The 15889-nt window shown below is 42.7% G+C and overlaps 1 long non-coding RNA gene across 1 annotated transcript in view; it reads right to left on the bottom strand.

Annotated features, from left to right (window-relative positions):
• Nucleotides 1-12801: 12801 nt before the first annotated feature.
• The window catches only part of LOC135982207 (uncharacterized), a 78717-nt gene continuing 75629 nt past the window's right edge, over nt 12802-15889 (bottom strand). The window contains exon 3 of the long non-coding RNA XR_010599448.1: nt 12802-15796. This is a non-coding gene — a long non-coding RNA (uncharacterized LOC135982207). The remainder of the gene's footprint in view (nt 15797-15889) is intronic.

The following is a 15889-nucleotide window of genomic DNA, read 5'->3' on the forward strand; positions in this document are numbered from 1 at the left end:
CCTTAATTCTCTGTTTGTAGCTCACTTCTCAAGACTTTCCAGAAGTCTTGGTTTAGAAGACATCAGTTCAGAAGGCTTGATTTAGAAGACTGTTCATGTCCGCTCATGGATATACAAAGCTTAGTCCTTTTTGCATTGGTTCAAAAGCAGGATGAAAATTAAGTTTCACCTGTTGTTCATATATAACCAGGTCATTTCATGAAGATTCAAATCTGGCATCTATCCTGTTACTAAATATCTAGTTCATGGACAAAGATATTTGCATGTCCCTTCCCAAAATGCCCTGTTACTGACTAATCAAATCATTATTTTAATAAACTGAAAACCTAACCATTTATTTGAATATCGTAGGTGCTTTCTAAAATAAGCATGAGGTATAACTTGTGTGGTACACTGGCCTTAGTTAGCCCTCAGCACAAGAAATAATATTATATACATATGGCAATGGTCAATGGAAACTGGGAGATACATTTAGATAACTGTGACAAGATATTCAGACAAATGTGCAGAATTCCTACCCTGATTTTTTTTTCATTCAAACTGATTTGTTACCATTCTAGCAATAAAATAATGAAAGATCCCTCAAAATAATCTCTAGCAGCACTGGTGACATCCCACTTGGTGTGTTTGCTGTGTGCAGGTTTATTGTAAAATGGAGATCAATACAATAAAGAGGATGTAAAACACAAATGCAAATAGGAAGAATGCAACCTGCCTTGAGTCTTGGAGTGCTAATCTCTGCCCATATGCTGAAGCAGCAGTATGGATTGGTCTCCCAAACACTGCTTCTGTCTTGACATAAGCAACAGAGAGTCCTGTGGCACCTTTAAGACTAACAGATGTATTGGAGCATAAGCTTTCATGGGTGAATGCCCACTTCGTCGGATACATCCGACGAAGTGGGCATTCACCCATGAAAGCTTATGCTCCAATACATCTGTTAGTCTTAAAGGTGCCACAGGACTCTCTTTTGTTTTTTTCAGATCCAGACTAACAAGGCTACCTCTCTGTGTCTTGACATAGTTTCCTTTTCCCAACATCTGGTATATTCCTTGCTCTTGAGGGAAAACCCCAGACTACAGCCACAATATCTGACTGTTCTTTTTAAGAGAAAGTCAAGTCTTAAGTGTTTGCAGGCAGAAAAACAGAGTAGGCAGACAGAGGAGAAGCCAAAAGAGGGAGTTTGCCTGGGAACCATCCAAGAGGAGCTATGGTGAATTAGGGGGGCTGTGTTGTGAGCTGGTACGGTGAATATCCAAGTTTCTGCTATGACCATTTGTTTGACTGCTGCTAGTTGCAGGGACTGTTTGATTGTGTGTCTGTTCAAAAAATATGAATTGGGAGTACTTTGTTCCAGGTGAGCCTTGCATGGTTGATTGGAGGGAAGGCTTTGAGCTGGGGCAACTGCTTTGAGCCAGCAGCCTTATAAAGAAGCAGTCACTTTTGAACGAAGTGAGCTGCGAACAGAGAAGAAGAAAACAGAGGGAGTTTCCTTGGGAGTTTACCTGGGGGAAATTCCCACAGAGGTTTTGCCTTTCAGGCTTCTGTGAGAGGTAGATATAACATTTGAAGAGGCTCTTAGAAGGAATACAATATGGATAGTGAGTGATCAGCTGTTGTGACCTGCACAGGATGTGCCATGTTTGTCTTTCTCCCAGAGGATAGAAGCAACTTTGTCTGTACAAAATGTAAACTGGTCTCCATATTGGAAGAGAAGGTTAAAGGACTAGAGACCTAAGTATCAACCCCACGTTGCATCAGAGAAAATGAAGATTTTTCTGGATAGATGTCAGTGTTTAGTACTGCAGGCACAGCATGCTGAAGAATGAGAGAGGGCAGTGCAGAACAGGAAAGAAAATTGGCAGCATGTGACCTCCAGAAAAAGAAAGAGGAAAACCCATGTACATCCAATGCAGATAGAGGTAAGAAACCATTTTCATGCTCTCTGCACAGGTATTGCGGTGGAGAATGATTTGGATGAGTCATCTGAGGGTATGGATCAGAAGAAGACCCCATCGACTGGAAGGTATGGGATGCATTCTCCTAGGGATGGGGTTCCACGACCACCACTCCCAAGAGGAGGAGATAGTTGGTGATGGTCAGGAATTTGCTTCTAATGGGAGACAGAGTCATCCATCTGCCATCCAGGCTGGGAACCTCGAGAAGTGTGCTGCTTGTCTGAAGCTGGAATTCAGGATGTGACGGAGTGTCTGCCGAGACTGATCAAGCCCTCGAACTGCTACTCCTTCCTACTTCTCCACAGGGGCACCAATGATACTGCCAAGAATGACCTTGAGTGGGTCACTGCAGACTATGTGGCTCTGGGAAGAAGGATAAAGGAGTTTGAGGTGCAAGTCATGTTCTCGTCCATCCTCTCTGTGGAAGGAAAAGGCCTGGAATCTCCATCCTCAGAGGTTTTTAAGGCCTGGCTTGACAAAGCCCTGGCTGGGATAATTTAATTGGGGTTGGTCCTGCTTTGTGCAGGGGTTTGGACTAGATGACCTCATGAGGTCTCTTCCAATCCTTAGTGCCACCTTGACTTGAAGCAGGAACTTGAAATTTCACAGGGATGTCAATTGTCAGGGGGATGGCAAGGACAGTGAATTGAGATTCTATGGGAAACCATCATAGAGAACAGACGACAGGTCTGATGTGCTCCCAGCAGTTTGCGTTGCTGAGGAGACATCCTACAGTTGTAGGTGCTCAACCCCTTTTTGGGATTTAGCTATAGACTTATTGAACAGATCTGGTAAGGAAGCTTCATAGAAATGATAGACTCATAGATTTTAAGGCCAAAAGAGACCATTGTAATCATCTAGTTTGATATCTTGCACACTGCCGTCCACATAACCTCAGCCACGCACTTCTGAAAAAGGCCCATAACCTGTTGGCTGCGTTACTGACATCCTCTAATCTTGTTTTAAATACTTCAAGTTACAGAGAATCCATCATTTATTCTAGTTCAAACCAGCATTTGAACCACGCCCCAGAAAAAGGCAAAACAAACAAACAGGATCCCTGCTAATCTGACTGGAGAAAATACCTTCCCAACCCCAATCATAGTGATCAGTTAGACTCTGATTATGTGGGTGAGAAAGATCTCTCTGTAGTAAATCAGAGCCCTCGCCATCTAGTGCCTAGCACCAGGTGGAGATATCTGCTAATTGAAGTGGCTGATGGGCCATATATCATTCTAGGAAACCTCATCATACCATCTTCTCCATAAACTTATCAAAGCTCAGTCTTGAAATGAGTTAGGTTTTTTGCACCCTATTACTCCCCTTGAAAGGTTGTTCTAGAACTTCACTCCTCTGATGGTTAGAAACCTTTATAACCATTTGTTCTTGTACCAACATGGACCCTTAACTTAAATAACCCCTTTCCCTCTCTCTGATGTACAATCATATCTCCCCTCAGCCTTCATTTGGTTAGGTTAAAAAAGCCATGATCCTTAAATCTCCTCTCATAAGATAGGTACTCCATTCCTCTGATTATCCTAGTAACCCTTCTCTGCAGTTGTTCCAGTTTGAATTCATCTTTCTTAAACATGGGAGACCAGAACTTCATACAGTATTCCAGTGAGGAAATCTCACCAGTGCCTTGTGAAATCATAACAGAACTTGATTATCTCAATTGGAAATACCTCACCTAATGCATCCTTGGACTGCATTAGCCTTTTTCATGGCCACATAACATTGGTCACTCATAGCCATCCTGTAATTCACCAGTAAACTGAGATCTTTCTCCTCAGTCTCTTCCAACTAGTAAATTCCCAGATTACTGGAAAAAAATCCTGTTGTTAGCAGGGCCGGCTCTAGGTTTTTTGCTGCCCCAAGCAAAACATTTTTTGGCTGCCCCCCACCCCAGCCCTGGGCTCTCCCCCTTTCCCCCTCCCCAAACTGCAACCTCCTGCCACCCCAGCCCTGGGTCACTGGTAACTCGCTCCCAGGGCAGGTCATTCAGCAGGAATTTTGGATGTGCACAGAACACAGACAGGATTGGTTCCCATATGGTTACAGAACTGCAGTAAAGTGGAACAATTTTCAGCTTGCGTGACTGGAGGATATCTGGATGCATATTATAAGACTGTCCTACATAAATGAGGAAAAGTTGAGGTGCCTTTATTATTCTTTTGTTCCATTCTTTGTTTCTATGGGGAATGCACTATCACGATCTTCCTTTTAAACAAATAAAACTAAAACTTAAAAAAAAAAAAAAGCAAAATAGAAATTCCAGTCCTAATAACCACTGGGAAGCATTTCTTGCTCAATTTATTCTACTTTTTCTACAGCAAGTTACAGTGGATCAGTATATTTGATTTGGGGGAAATGAAGTGCCCAAATTGAGCTTGAGCACTCCTGAATTTTGAGGGTGTTCAAATCTGGAAGGCAGGTGCTGGATTCCCTTTCTGAATATTAGCTAAATCTGGAAAAGAAAAGTCAATATCTGCTTCCATGGCTCAGAAATGTAAATCCTCCTATGTGCCTGGTTCTGTATCTAAAGCTGCCCAGTCTAGTAGAGCCTCCCCTCCCTTACTTTTCATTTTACATTCTAGTGGGATCCACATACCTCCCTTGCTAGGCTTCAGATAGAGAGGTGCACCGTCCATTTAGGCCCCCCAATTCCTTCTTTGGGGGAAAGCCCAGGGCTGGGGCGACAGGGGGTGCGGGTGGGGGCCAGAGCTGGGGTGGCAGGAGATGCGTGTTGGGGGGAAGAGCCCGAGACTGGGGCAGCAGGAGGTGTGGGTGGGGGGAGAGCCCAAGGCTGGGGGAGCAGGGGAGTGCAGGTGGGGGCCAGAGCTGGGGCGGCAGGAGGTGCGGGAGGGGGGCAGAGCCCAAGGCTGGGGCGGCAGGAGTTGCAGGTGGGGGCCAGAGCTGGGGCAGCAAAGGGTGCGGGTGTTCGGGGGAAGAGCCCAGGGCTAGGGCGTCAGGAGATGCGGATGGGGCGGCAGGAGGTGCGGGTGGGGGGAGAGCCCAGGCTATTGTACAGGATCCAACCTTTGGATCCCACTTGCTTTTAAACCCACTGGGTCTGAGCAGTGTCCAGACCCCATCTTTAAATCTGGCCTTTCTGACATGCTCCTGAGATGCAGACCTCTGCCACGCCCATCATCTAGTTCTCCCTTCTTAGCAGGCGGGACCCTGTGGTTCAGCTGCCCTCTGCCCTCTGATCAGTTCCGACCCCCTCCTTCCACAAGTCTTCCCTAAGGACTAAGCACAACCTCCGGACATCTCCGCTTTAATGGGCAGTTATAAGAGTAACTCATTGTTCAGTGCACTTTGTGGTGGCTGGCTGTGGTTTAGCAGGATCTCTTCCTGCGGCACGTCTGCTGACAGCTACTCCAGCTCTGCAGTTGTCTGCTTCTTGCATCTTGGCCTTACAACCAGGTTAAATATAGCCCCATCTCTTTTGGGGTAAAATAAAAGTCCAATAAGCAATAGTCTGCCAATGCCATGGTGCGTCTTCAGCCCAACACAGGACTCCCCCCTTGTGTCAGGGGTATTTCCATATCACCTTCCTGGGTGGTCCAGTAGGGAAACTCAGGCCCTCCTTCTATTCCAGGATCGTTTCATAACCAGCCAAGACCCGTCAATGCAGACCCCTTGCTGCTTCCCTGGATCTCTTCCAAACCTGACCTTTCTTAGGCCTTTCCCACAGGCTCTTCCCAGGCTCATTGTGTATTGGCATCTCTCTCTCTCAGTCTATTACGCAGGCTCACTGCACAGCTTCTTAGGATTTTCTGTCACCTGCTTGTCCTACTTCAGGAGAGTTTTCTCTGCTCCCCTGGCACCTTTTGAGTGTCCTTTTAAGGTGTCACGTCACTCCTGAATCCCACTCCTCAGTCTTCCAGTTGATGGCCAGTGAGAGAGCCCTTCAGCTCAAGAAGATCTCAATTTAAATAGAATTATCTTATTCTCTTCTTTGAGTTGAGACCCCCTGAGAAGATTAAAAACCCCTATCAACCGATTGGTTAACTCCACACTCCTGCCCACCTACCCCCATGAAAAATTTGAAAAGAGAATTCCTGGAACTGCATCCAGCCTGCTGTTCTAGGGAGGACCCATCTGAATGGAGGACTATCAGGTTTGATGACTCTTGATGGCTTTCCCATTGTTTACTCTTCTTCTGGGTATAATGATTTTTCCTGACAGCTCTACGGTATCCCAGCTCAAGGTGGAGACTATAGCGTAAAAACAAAGGGCACAGAGAAGTTTAAAGACAAAACGGCATACACAAAACAAAATAAGACTTTGCAGCCTGATATAGATACATACAAACCTATACTAATCCATTACACTCTCCATGTTGAGAATTCATGATTCATAAGCTCTCGTTTTAACAAGGGCCAACATAATAGATGGAACTTTATCCATCCTTCAACTACCTGGTTTCTGCTGAACTACTCCCATGGAATTCCTTGGTAAAAATGTTCTTCTAACACAACTGCTCTGTGTAAATGCAGTCAGAAGTCACAGCGCCTTATCCTATTTTGACTGAGAATACCAAATATGCCTAGGATGAAACTGTGGCCTGAATTTTGCCATTATCTTGAATGGATCCAGGATTTCGCACTTGGAATCGGACATCAAAAAGACCAAGTTGTAGCTCCATCTTCTTCTTCTGTATGGCTGGTATGGAGCAGTAACTACAATTTTACCTGAAGTTGATCAAGCCAGATAGCTATATCTGGACTGTCAGAATTTATAGCAGTGATGCCGCCTTCATATTTATAAATTGGGCAGTAGGTGGTGATATGTTTGATGGCTTGTTGTGGGATCCACACTCACGCGGTGGGGAGTCCTTGATTTTCCATTTGTGCATTAGATGTCTGCATCTACCATGGTTGTTTTGAATTTGGTTCAGAATTGACCAAGATGTCTGTGGAACGTCAAACCCAGGAAACTTCTGAGTGGGACCCAGCACAAGGTGCTTATTTTTGAAGTCTTGCTTCGCCCAATCTGCTTTCCAAGCCTCCTTCTGATCATAGCCTGATTGCATGAGGCTAAGTGAATGTTCCCAGAAAGGCTTGTGTGACATTAGACTTTGGGTGGGGGGCATTTTCGAGGTCTTGGTGGATAGGAAGACATCTGTTTTCCTTGATTCGCTGAGTTTGCAGAGTATCACAGCAGTTTGGTGTATCATCGGAGGAGTGATGTTAGAACAGCTAGCCATGGTGTTCAAGCTGACTTAAGGGTTCCAGTGATCCTCCTCATCACTGTATTCACCTGAGTGTCAACAAGTCACAGATGGCTGCATCTGCTCCATACCAGTGCACAATATTCAGTTACCGAATATTCAAGTGCCATTACAGATGTTCACAGCATTGATGCCTGTGCACCCTAGGTTACCCCTGCTATTTTCTTTTATGTTAACTCTGTTTTTTATCTTTGAAGCTAGTTTCACAACATAATCATGGAAAGTGAGGGTGTGGTCGAGTTTCACTGCAAGGTATGCTGGAGTGTAATTATTTTGCAAATTTTTACCACAGAAAGCTACTTTCAATGTGTTTTTGGCACTCCTATTATCAAGATGAATTGCGCTTACTATTGTTTTTCCAGGGGGTTTTTTGAGCCTTCATTTCCGGAAGTATTGTTCCATAATTTGGAGATCCTCAGTTAATGCTTTCTCAGTGTCATGGAGGTTTGGTGCTTTGATTGTCATGGCAAGATCATCTGCATATCCAAATTTTTGTGAAATGGAATGTTCATCAGGGATTTTCTTTACTTTCACTCATTCACTTAGCTCAGACATATACATTTAAATGTGCCTAATGTACAACTATATTACATATCAAAGGTCATCTGCAATGTGATATATTCACATTGCAGATGGAACAAAATATAATCCCATGTATAATGAGGATGCTTCAAACACACAAATGCTCTAAATTATGCAAGTAGCCCCATTGACCCATACCTCACGTATGTAAAATTAAGAATATGTGTAAGTATTTACAGGATTGTGATCTATTTTTGAATATACTACATACATCCAATCCCAGAGATTTCTCCATAAACCAAAAACAGATGATGGATAAGTGATACATTTAAGAGCCAAGTGATGAATTATCTAGCATCTTTAACCACCAAACCTGTTTCCTACTCACTAATTCATCTTTGTGGTCTAAAATTAAATTCAATTAATTTTTTTTAAATCAACCTTGTGGAGAAATATTTCTTCCTTCTCCTTCAAAATATGCTTGTAGGGGTCGGAAATTGACTCTGTCGTGCTAACAAGTGGGTCAAAGTAGCTCTGTCAAAGTATGACAGGGTAGAGTTTATTGAAACTGCTAAGGGAATCTAAAAATGTACTCACTCCAAAAGCAAGGCAAGGGAAAATGCTTTTGGTCCAGTCAAGACAAAAATAAATCTATTTACAGTGATCCCTGTAAGGAATTCAATTTCTGATATGGTCAACTGCAGTTAAGGCCTGCATTATTAATTCAAACTCTGTGGCTCTCTTCTTTGTGGTTTTCCAGAATACTGAGTTCAGAACAGCAAGGGGCAGCGCTCCTGGCTCTCAAATATACACCTGACTAACAAATATACAACATCCATCCTTTTCACGCAGATTGATAAAGAAGCAGAGATTTTTATTTCCATTTTTGTTTATGAATAATAACGAGATAAATACAAGGAGAAGCATATCTGGGAAGTATTTTCTTATCACAGACAGGTCATGGATAAATATTTGCATGTCCCTGCTCAGGAATCCCTGAAGTGTTAGTCTAAGAAATTTAAAACATAACAATTCATTTCAATAAACAATGTGTTAGCTCACCTTCACTCAGGGTGAAATTCACTCCAGTGTAGAGGGCCAGGACATAGCTTATGCTTCACTGAAGTCAAATTTATGCCCTATTTTCACTGTTTAAGTGGGAGTTAAGTGATGCAGAGATCCGAGAGCCTTGTAGAGATGTCTTTTTGTGATTTAAATTGAAATAAATAAAAACACTTTTAACAATAATTTTGAATAACCATAACATTGAGTAAATGGTAATCTGCTGGCAGACAATTCTAGAACAGAAAAAAGTGAAATTCATTGAACAAATTCTTTTCTACAAATTATTCACCCAGTCCTACCCATTACACTGCTCTACAGCCAAAATGCTTCTGAAATAAATGTATTCAAACTTTACTAATTCTTGGTCACTGAGAACGAAAATGATGCTTAAAATTGTTGATTGGCTCTAGTTTTCAAGATATGCTATTGGGTCAGTATATACGACCCTTGACTTGGGAATGGCGAAGGATAAGTGAGTAATAAAGGGAAAGGATCTCAATTTAAACCAGAAATGACTAAAATACATCTTTGACTGGATCTACGAATAAATCTATGACTGGGTTTGGACAGTACTTGCTTTTTAGGCAAAACAATGAATGATGCAATCTGAAGCTGGTATTGCGTCATACATTATATGAATTGCATCATGTTATTCCTAGAAGTCATGGATGATGCAATCATAACGAAGCTTACATCACTCTGCTGAACAAATTGCCCTAGATCAGCTCTAGAAATCATACAGTGTCATGCTCTCTTATTTGTCAGTGTTTGATTTTGCAAAGGGACACATTTCTGTTTAGCCCAAGTGAGCAGAGATGCCGCGTACTTGTGTGAACAGTGCAGATAACTTCTGCTATGTTTGTGGTGAAGTGACTTTTGCATCACAAAAGCGCAGTATAACCACTATGGTTAAGAAAGCCTATCACCTTTATTTTGGCTGCAAAATTGGAGATCAGGACAAGAGGTGGGCCCCACACATATGCTGCAACACTTGTGCAACAAATCTTCGCCAGTGGTTGAACAGGAAAAGGAAATCTATGCCTTTTGCAGTGCCAATGATTTGGAGAGAGCCAACAGATCATACCAGCAATTGTTACTTCTGCATGGTGCCTCCAGTTGGGAAAGGTGTGTCAAAGAAGAAAAAGTGGACTGTGCATTATCCAAACATTCCATCAGCTATACGCCCAGTACCCCACGGAGAAGGACTGCCGGTACCTCATGCACCAGAATCATTCTCACTTGAGTCAGACGAGGAAGAGGATGAAACTTCTGGTCCTGAACCATCAAAGTCACAGGACCCACATTTTCACCCATCCTCCTCCTCTGAACCACATCTCATAACACAAGGTGAACTGAATGACCTTGTCAGGGATTTGGAACTATCCAAGAGTAAGCAGAGCTGTTGGGCTCCAGACTACAGCAGTGCAATCTCCTGGCAGGTGATGTTAGGGTTTCCATGTTCCGTGACCGTCAAAAGGATCTTGTCCCATTCTTCTTCATGGAAGGTGATCTTGTAGCCTGCAACAACATCGATGGTGTGATGGCAGCCCTCAACATCGTTCACGATCCAGATGAGTGGAAACTGTTCATTGATTCATCGAAGACGAGTCTTAAAGCTGTTTTACTGCATAATGGCAATGTTTTGCCATCAATTCCAGTTGGTCATGCAGTCCATACGAAGGAAACCTATGACAACATGAAACAACTTTTGAGGTGCATAAACTATGACCAACATCAGTGGCAGCTTTCTGGCGATTTGAAGGTTGTTGCTCTCTTGCTTGGTCTGCAGACTGGATACACAAAGTACTGCTGTTTTCTCTGCGAATGGGATAGTCGTGCAAGAGATTCCCACTACATCAAGAAAGATTGGCCACTCCGACAATCATTGGAGCCTGGCAGGAAAAGTGTTCAGCATCCACCACTTGTTGAATCAAGGAAGATTTTGTTACCACCCTTACACATCAAGCTGGGTCTGATGAAGAACTTTGTCAATGCCATTGACAAAACACAAGCAGCTTTCAAGTACCTCCATGGAAAATTTCTAAGGTAAAGGAAGGTGTCTTGTTGGTCCTCAGATTTGTGAACTTCTTCGAGATGATGCATTTGACCAGGCACTGCGTGGCAAGGAAAGGACGGCATGGAAAGCCTTCCAGTTAGCGGCAATAAATTTTCTTGGAAACAACAAGCAGACAACTACAGGTTGTTGGTGGAAAACCTCCTCAAGGCATACAAAAGCCTTGGTTGCAACATGTCACTAAAGATACATTTTTTGCACTCTCATCTAGATTTTTTTCCACTGAACTACGGAGCAGTGAGCGACGAGCACGGCGAGCGATTTCACCAGGACATTGCAACAATGGAGAAACACTATCAGGGCAAATGGAGCCCATCAATGCTTGCAGATTATTGCTGGACAGTGACAAGAGATGCTCTATTTAATGAATACAAGAGACAAGCCAAGAAGCGCTGCATAGACACTGAATAGGATTAAACTATGTACATAATAGTTTTTTACCTTTTGTTTCATAATAAATTTTATTTATATAACCCTTTTGCTGATTTTTAAAGTGTTACATAAACAGGACAGGAGAAATATTATCATGTAAAGCAACCATAAACACATGAAAAGACCTAGGTTTACAATTTATGATTAAAACTCTACTATCTACACAATATACATAGACATAAAATGTAAAAACCTAAATATCTTAGAAACAGTAGCCAATCAGTTGTTTTAATTGTCATATTTGAATTCACCACATCAAAATACATAATAAATAGCACATTTTATCTCTGAAGCAGACGACTTCTCAAAAATTGTAGACCAGTGTTATAAATCTAATAAATTAAATGCCGCCATCTGTATTATTACAAGAAATGTAAATGTAGCAGCAGGGGATTAGTTTTCAAGCTAATTCATAGTGATGCAGCAGATTGTGGCTTGGGAAGTAGAGGGAGAATTGGGGAAGCAAAGCCAGAGCTGACAGAGATCTGGAGATACCCAGAGAAATGACCAAGAAGAAGAGCAATGCAGTGTTGGGAATGCAGTATTCTTTATCCACAGTGTATATAGTCTGCTCTTTCAAGCCTTGAAAAAAAGATTGAGGTTGTGGAGTGGGTTATTGTCTTGTTGGGGGAGAAATGAATCAAAAATGATTTAGGACCTTAGGATTAAATAAATTTATATTTACATTTACAATATGCCCATTATTCCTGTAATTACCTTGAACAAGGACGAATAAGAACAGCAGAAGAGCAAATATATTGATATTACAGGTAGCCTTTCTCAAATGCAGCCACCGTGGCTGCGTGCGGTCACCAGGGACTTTTCTTGTGGCCACAGCCTCCTGGGTGGTGATGCGATGGGTGGGGGGGAAACAGCGGCCCCTCCATCAGGGCCCCCAGCCAGGGTTGGTTCCTGCCCCCTTCTGGAGTCACAAACACTGTAGAAGCAAGCGACCAGTGTGTGTTCCCCTCTTTCGCGGGGGCAGTGGGCCTTGGGCTTTGGGCTTCCATCCTGGGGCAGTGGGCAGCAGGTTCAGGCCATGCGGTGGCGGGCTCTGTCCCCCACTGCTCTGGGCTCCGGCCCCAGGATCCCCACCTCCCCACGTCACCTTGACCCCTGCTGCCTCCTCCAGCTCCCAGCTGTGCAGCAGGACCCTAGGGTTCAGCCCCTGACTCACGCCCATCGCCCTGCCCCCTGCCTCCTCCAGCCCCCACATCCAGTCCCCCATCATCCCTGGCCCTCCTGCCTCCTTACCAACCTTCCCATCCAGGGTTTAATTTGTTCCTCAGCTTCCCGAGGACGAGTAAATCTGCTGTGAAAAGTGATATTAACAAATATACAAATATCACTTTTCACAGTAGCAGACTTATTAGCTAGCAAATCTAAAACAAACAAACAAAAATCAACCAAAAAAGGAAAACATGCAGAGCAGCTTATTTGTGTTTCTATTCTGTTTAATCCAGTAAAGAATAGAGACATCTGTACATTATTTTTATTATTGAGTCTGCTAAAAAACCCTAAACAAATAAATTACAATGATTTGGACATGTATATGTGCATATTAATTTGTTTTTTTTTGTTAATCTAATTAAGTATTTTAGAAAACACCGTCAGAGCCACCAAAAAATTTGTTGTGAGGACCATAGTGCTACTTTCAGAATGTTACTAAAAACAGGCCAGTGTTTTTCTTCTTGAACCAAACTACCTCTTACTGCTCTGTGTGACTAGGCCTGGGGGGAATAACTCATCATGATAAATTATATGTTTTACAGCTTTTTCTTTCCATGGCATACCCACACATCGATTATACATATTTCTTGATTGTTTCATTATTTGGTCAAATTTTTCATGGATTTGCTCCATGGTTTGCTATAAGAAATTCAGGATGTGTTGATTTGGTATTGTTATGAGTTGGATGAAACCTTGTTTTGGACTGAGTGAAAACCTGATTCAGAATTATATGTGAACATGTCCGTCACTTAAAATAGTTGTAAAAATCACTTAAGAGGCCCTGTAGTAAAAACAAAGCCTAATAAAATCTGCCCAGAAATTAGCACCATATGGGGGTGAAGATTCCACTCGCTATTGTGACCAGGTTTGTGTGCATGAGTGAGGGGAGGGTTGAGAGACCATATAGAAGCTGAGAACAGACAAAAGCAGACAGACAGACAGAGGCAAAAAAGAATAAAGTCAAGGAGTAGGCTCTGCGCACAGTGTGATCCAGGGAAAAGCTAGAGAGAAAGCTTTTGGGGTTGAAAAGAAGTTTGGGGCAGTTAGGTAAAAAACTGCTCCTTTTGGTTGGCTGTTTAGGGCATTGCTTTTAGCTGCCTCTTTCTAGTCACAGGTTTACATCAGTGTTTCAAAATATATAGTCTTCGCCAGCTATGCCAGACTCTTATGAAACAGAAGGTAAAGGAGAGAAATAGGAAAGAAAAGAAATTAGGTGTAGAAGGAAAAGGACACATGGGGTTGGGAGATGGAGGAAGATATCCAGAATTTAGCTGGAAGCTGATGGAGGTAGCAATGTCATCTGTGTCCTCTCCCTAGCCTGGTCTGATCAGGATATCTCTCAGGACTAGGATGAAGAAGGTTCATTATCCCCAGGGATGGTAGTGATGGAAGCCAAGATGACAAAGCTCAGTGCAATGGTTGTTGTGAGACAACTGCTCCTTCTACTATTTTTTCCAAAGAACTCTTTTCTTTTTCAGAAGCCCAAAAGGGAGTTGGGGGCAGAATAGTCTATCCTCTCATTATTTTGTCCACCAATAGAACTAATTTCCAATGCACCAATTTTGCTTAGTTGATTTCTTCTCTGTTTACTTATCATAATCTTAATATAATCCTTGAGAGGTATCAATAAAACCCTTTCTGTTTAAATTAATTCAGTCTGTCCCTTTATTCCATCTGTTCTTAAACAATTATATATAACAAGTCATTGTGACAATTTGTGAACTTTCACTCACAATTTACAGCTGAGTTTACACTTAGGAGAAATGTGTAGGCCCAATTATCATAGCAGCCATATAAAAGAATTCTCACTACTTTGTTTCTGTAATCTTTGATTTACAAGATTGTTCTTATCTGGCACCAGAGGGGGGGAAGAAGTTTTTTGAACTCATAGCTTAAGGCTTGTCAGATCTCTCTCTCTACCAGCTGAGGATGCTTCAGGCTGTCATAGTCAATTGGTCAGTGTCTTTCACCGCTTTTTCCTCTGGATGGCCTGTCCAGACAAGAGAGGGGTACTTTGCTTCAGATATAATTTAAACATGAGAGAGAGCATAAGGTTCTCTTCCGCTTGCTTTCAACTTTTATACGGTTCAGTGTTCCCTTTACTCTGCCTCAGGGGTCACCTTTGTATTTTCACAGTCTAATTACGGAGCTCCAGCATGTTGGATGTAGTTCAATGTCGTCCAGTGATTTGGCAGTGGGCAATGTCTGTGTTAGGTGATTGTCAAAAGTTCTAGTAAGGAATGATCATTTTCTTGACAAATCTGCTGGGGTCAACAGAGACAGGTACTGTCTCATACATATGTTGTAGAACTCAGTAACACACTTTTGTCTAAGGCTAATGGACATGAGGCCAACATTTGTTTTGTGAAATATAATTAAAGACTATAAGCTAGTTATTCACACTCTCCCCCATTTACACTCATTAAACCCATGACAATTACTTAGGACAGACATTAGGGAAATGACTCTGAGGGTCCCAGCCTAGATACAAGATTTTAGCTAACCCCTGTGCCCTTTACCTTGAAGACATAAAACTGCTTTAGCATTTCTTGTTAAACTGACTTTATTCAGCACTGAAAAATTCAATGTTTCCAGGCCTGACATGAATTGTGGCTCATGTTCCTTACACCAGTCTGTTGTATTGTACCCAACTTTTGGATCCCATGTGCTTCCAGCTAGATGGGTCCAGATACTGTCTCTAGTAATGGCCTCTTAGGTACAATTACAGGTGAAGATTCCCTGTTTGGCCTCTTTCTGTGGGAAGTGAGACTTCACAGTCCAATTGCCCTATCCTCAGAAACCAATGCTGACACTCCGAAGACTTCCTAGCAGTTTATATTCCTTCCTCTCCCCGCCTGCCAAGTCCCACTTGGCCTGGTTGCTATGGAGTTCAAGTATTCAGGGACACATAGCAACTACAGTAAGGAACACAGGCTTTGCACAGCAACTTCTTAAAATACACACTTTACTCTTAGCACAGGAGATTTACAGGTCTATGCAAAACAAAGTCCTGAATACAATCCCCCTCTAGAGTCCTCATTGCACCTCAGAGTCCATTGGGTTTGGTCAGCATCCTTCGAGAAGTACACCACCTCCTTCTTGCCTCCCTTCCTTCAGTTGGGATTTCCATTCCTGGTGACTCCTGTGGCTTACAGAAGCCCACCTTTTAAAATCCATCTTCCTCCCTCTTTAGTCAGGTGGTCCACTGGAGAAACCACAGCTCTTCCAATCAAGTGTTCAGTCTACAGAGAATCCCACATCTCCCCAAACAGGTTTCTGTGAAGAGAGAATTTATTCAAAGACCTTGCTGTCAAAAAAACCTATTCTTCAACTATTCAATGGGAGGGGCCAGGATTGCTTTGCTGCACA

This window comes from Chrysemys picta, chromosome 3, assembly GCF_011386835.1.
Source record: "Chrysemys picta bellii isolate R12L10 chromosome 3, ASM1138683v2, whole genome shotgun sequence".
NCBI classification, from domain to species: Eukaryota; Metazoa; Chordata; order Testudines; family Emydidae; genus Chrysemys; species Chrysemys picta.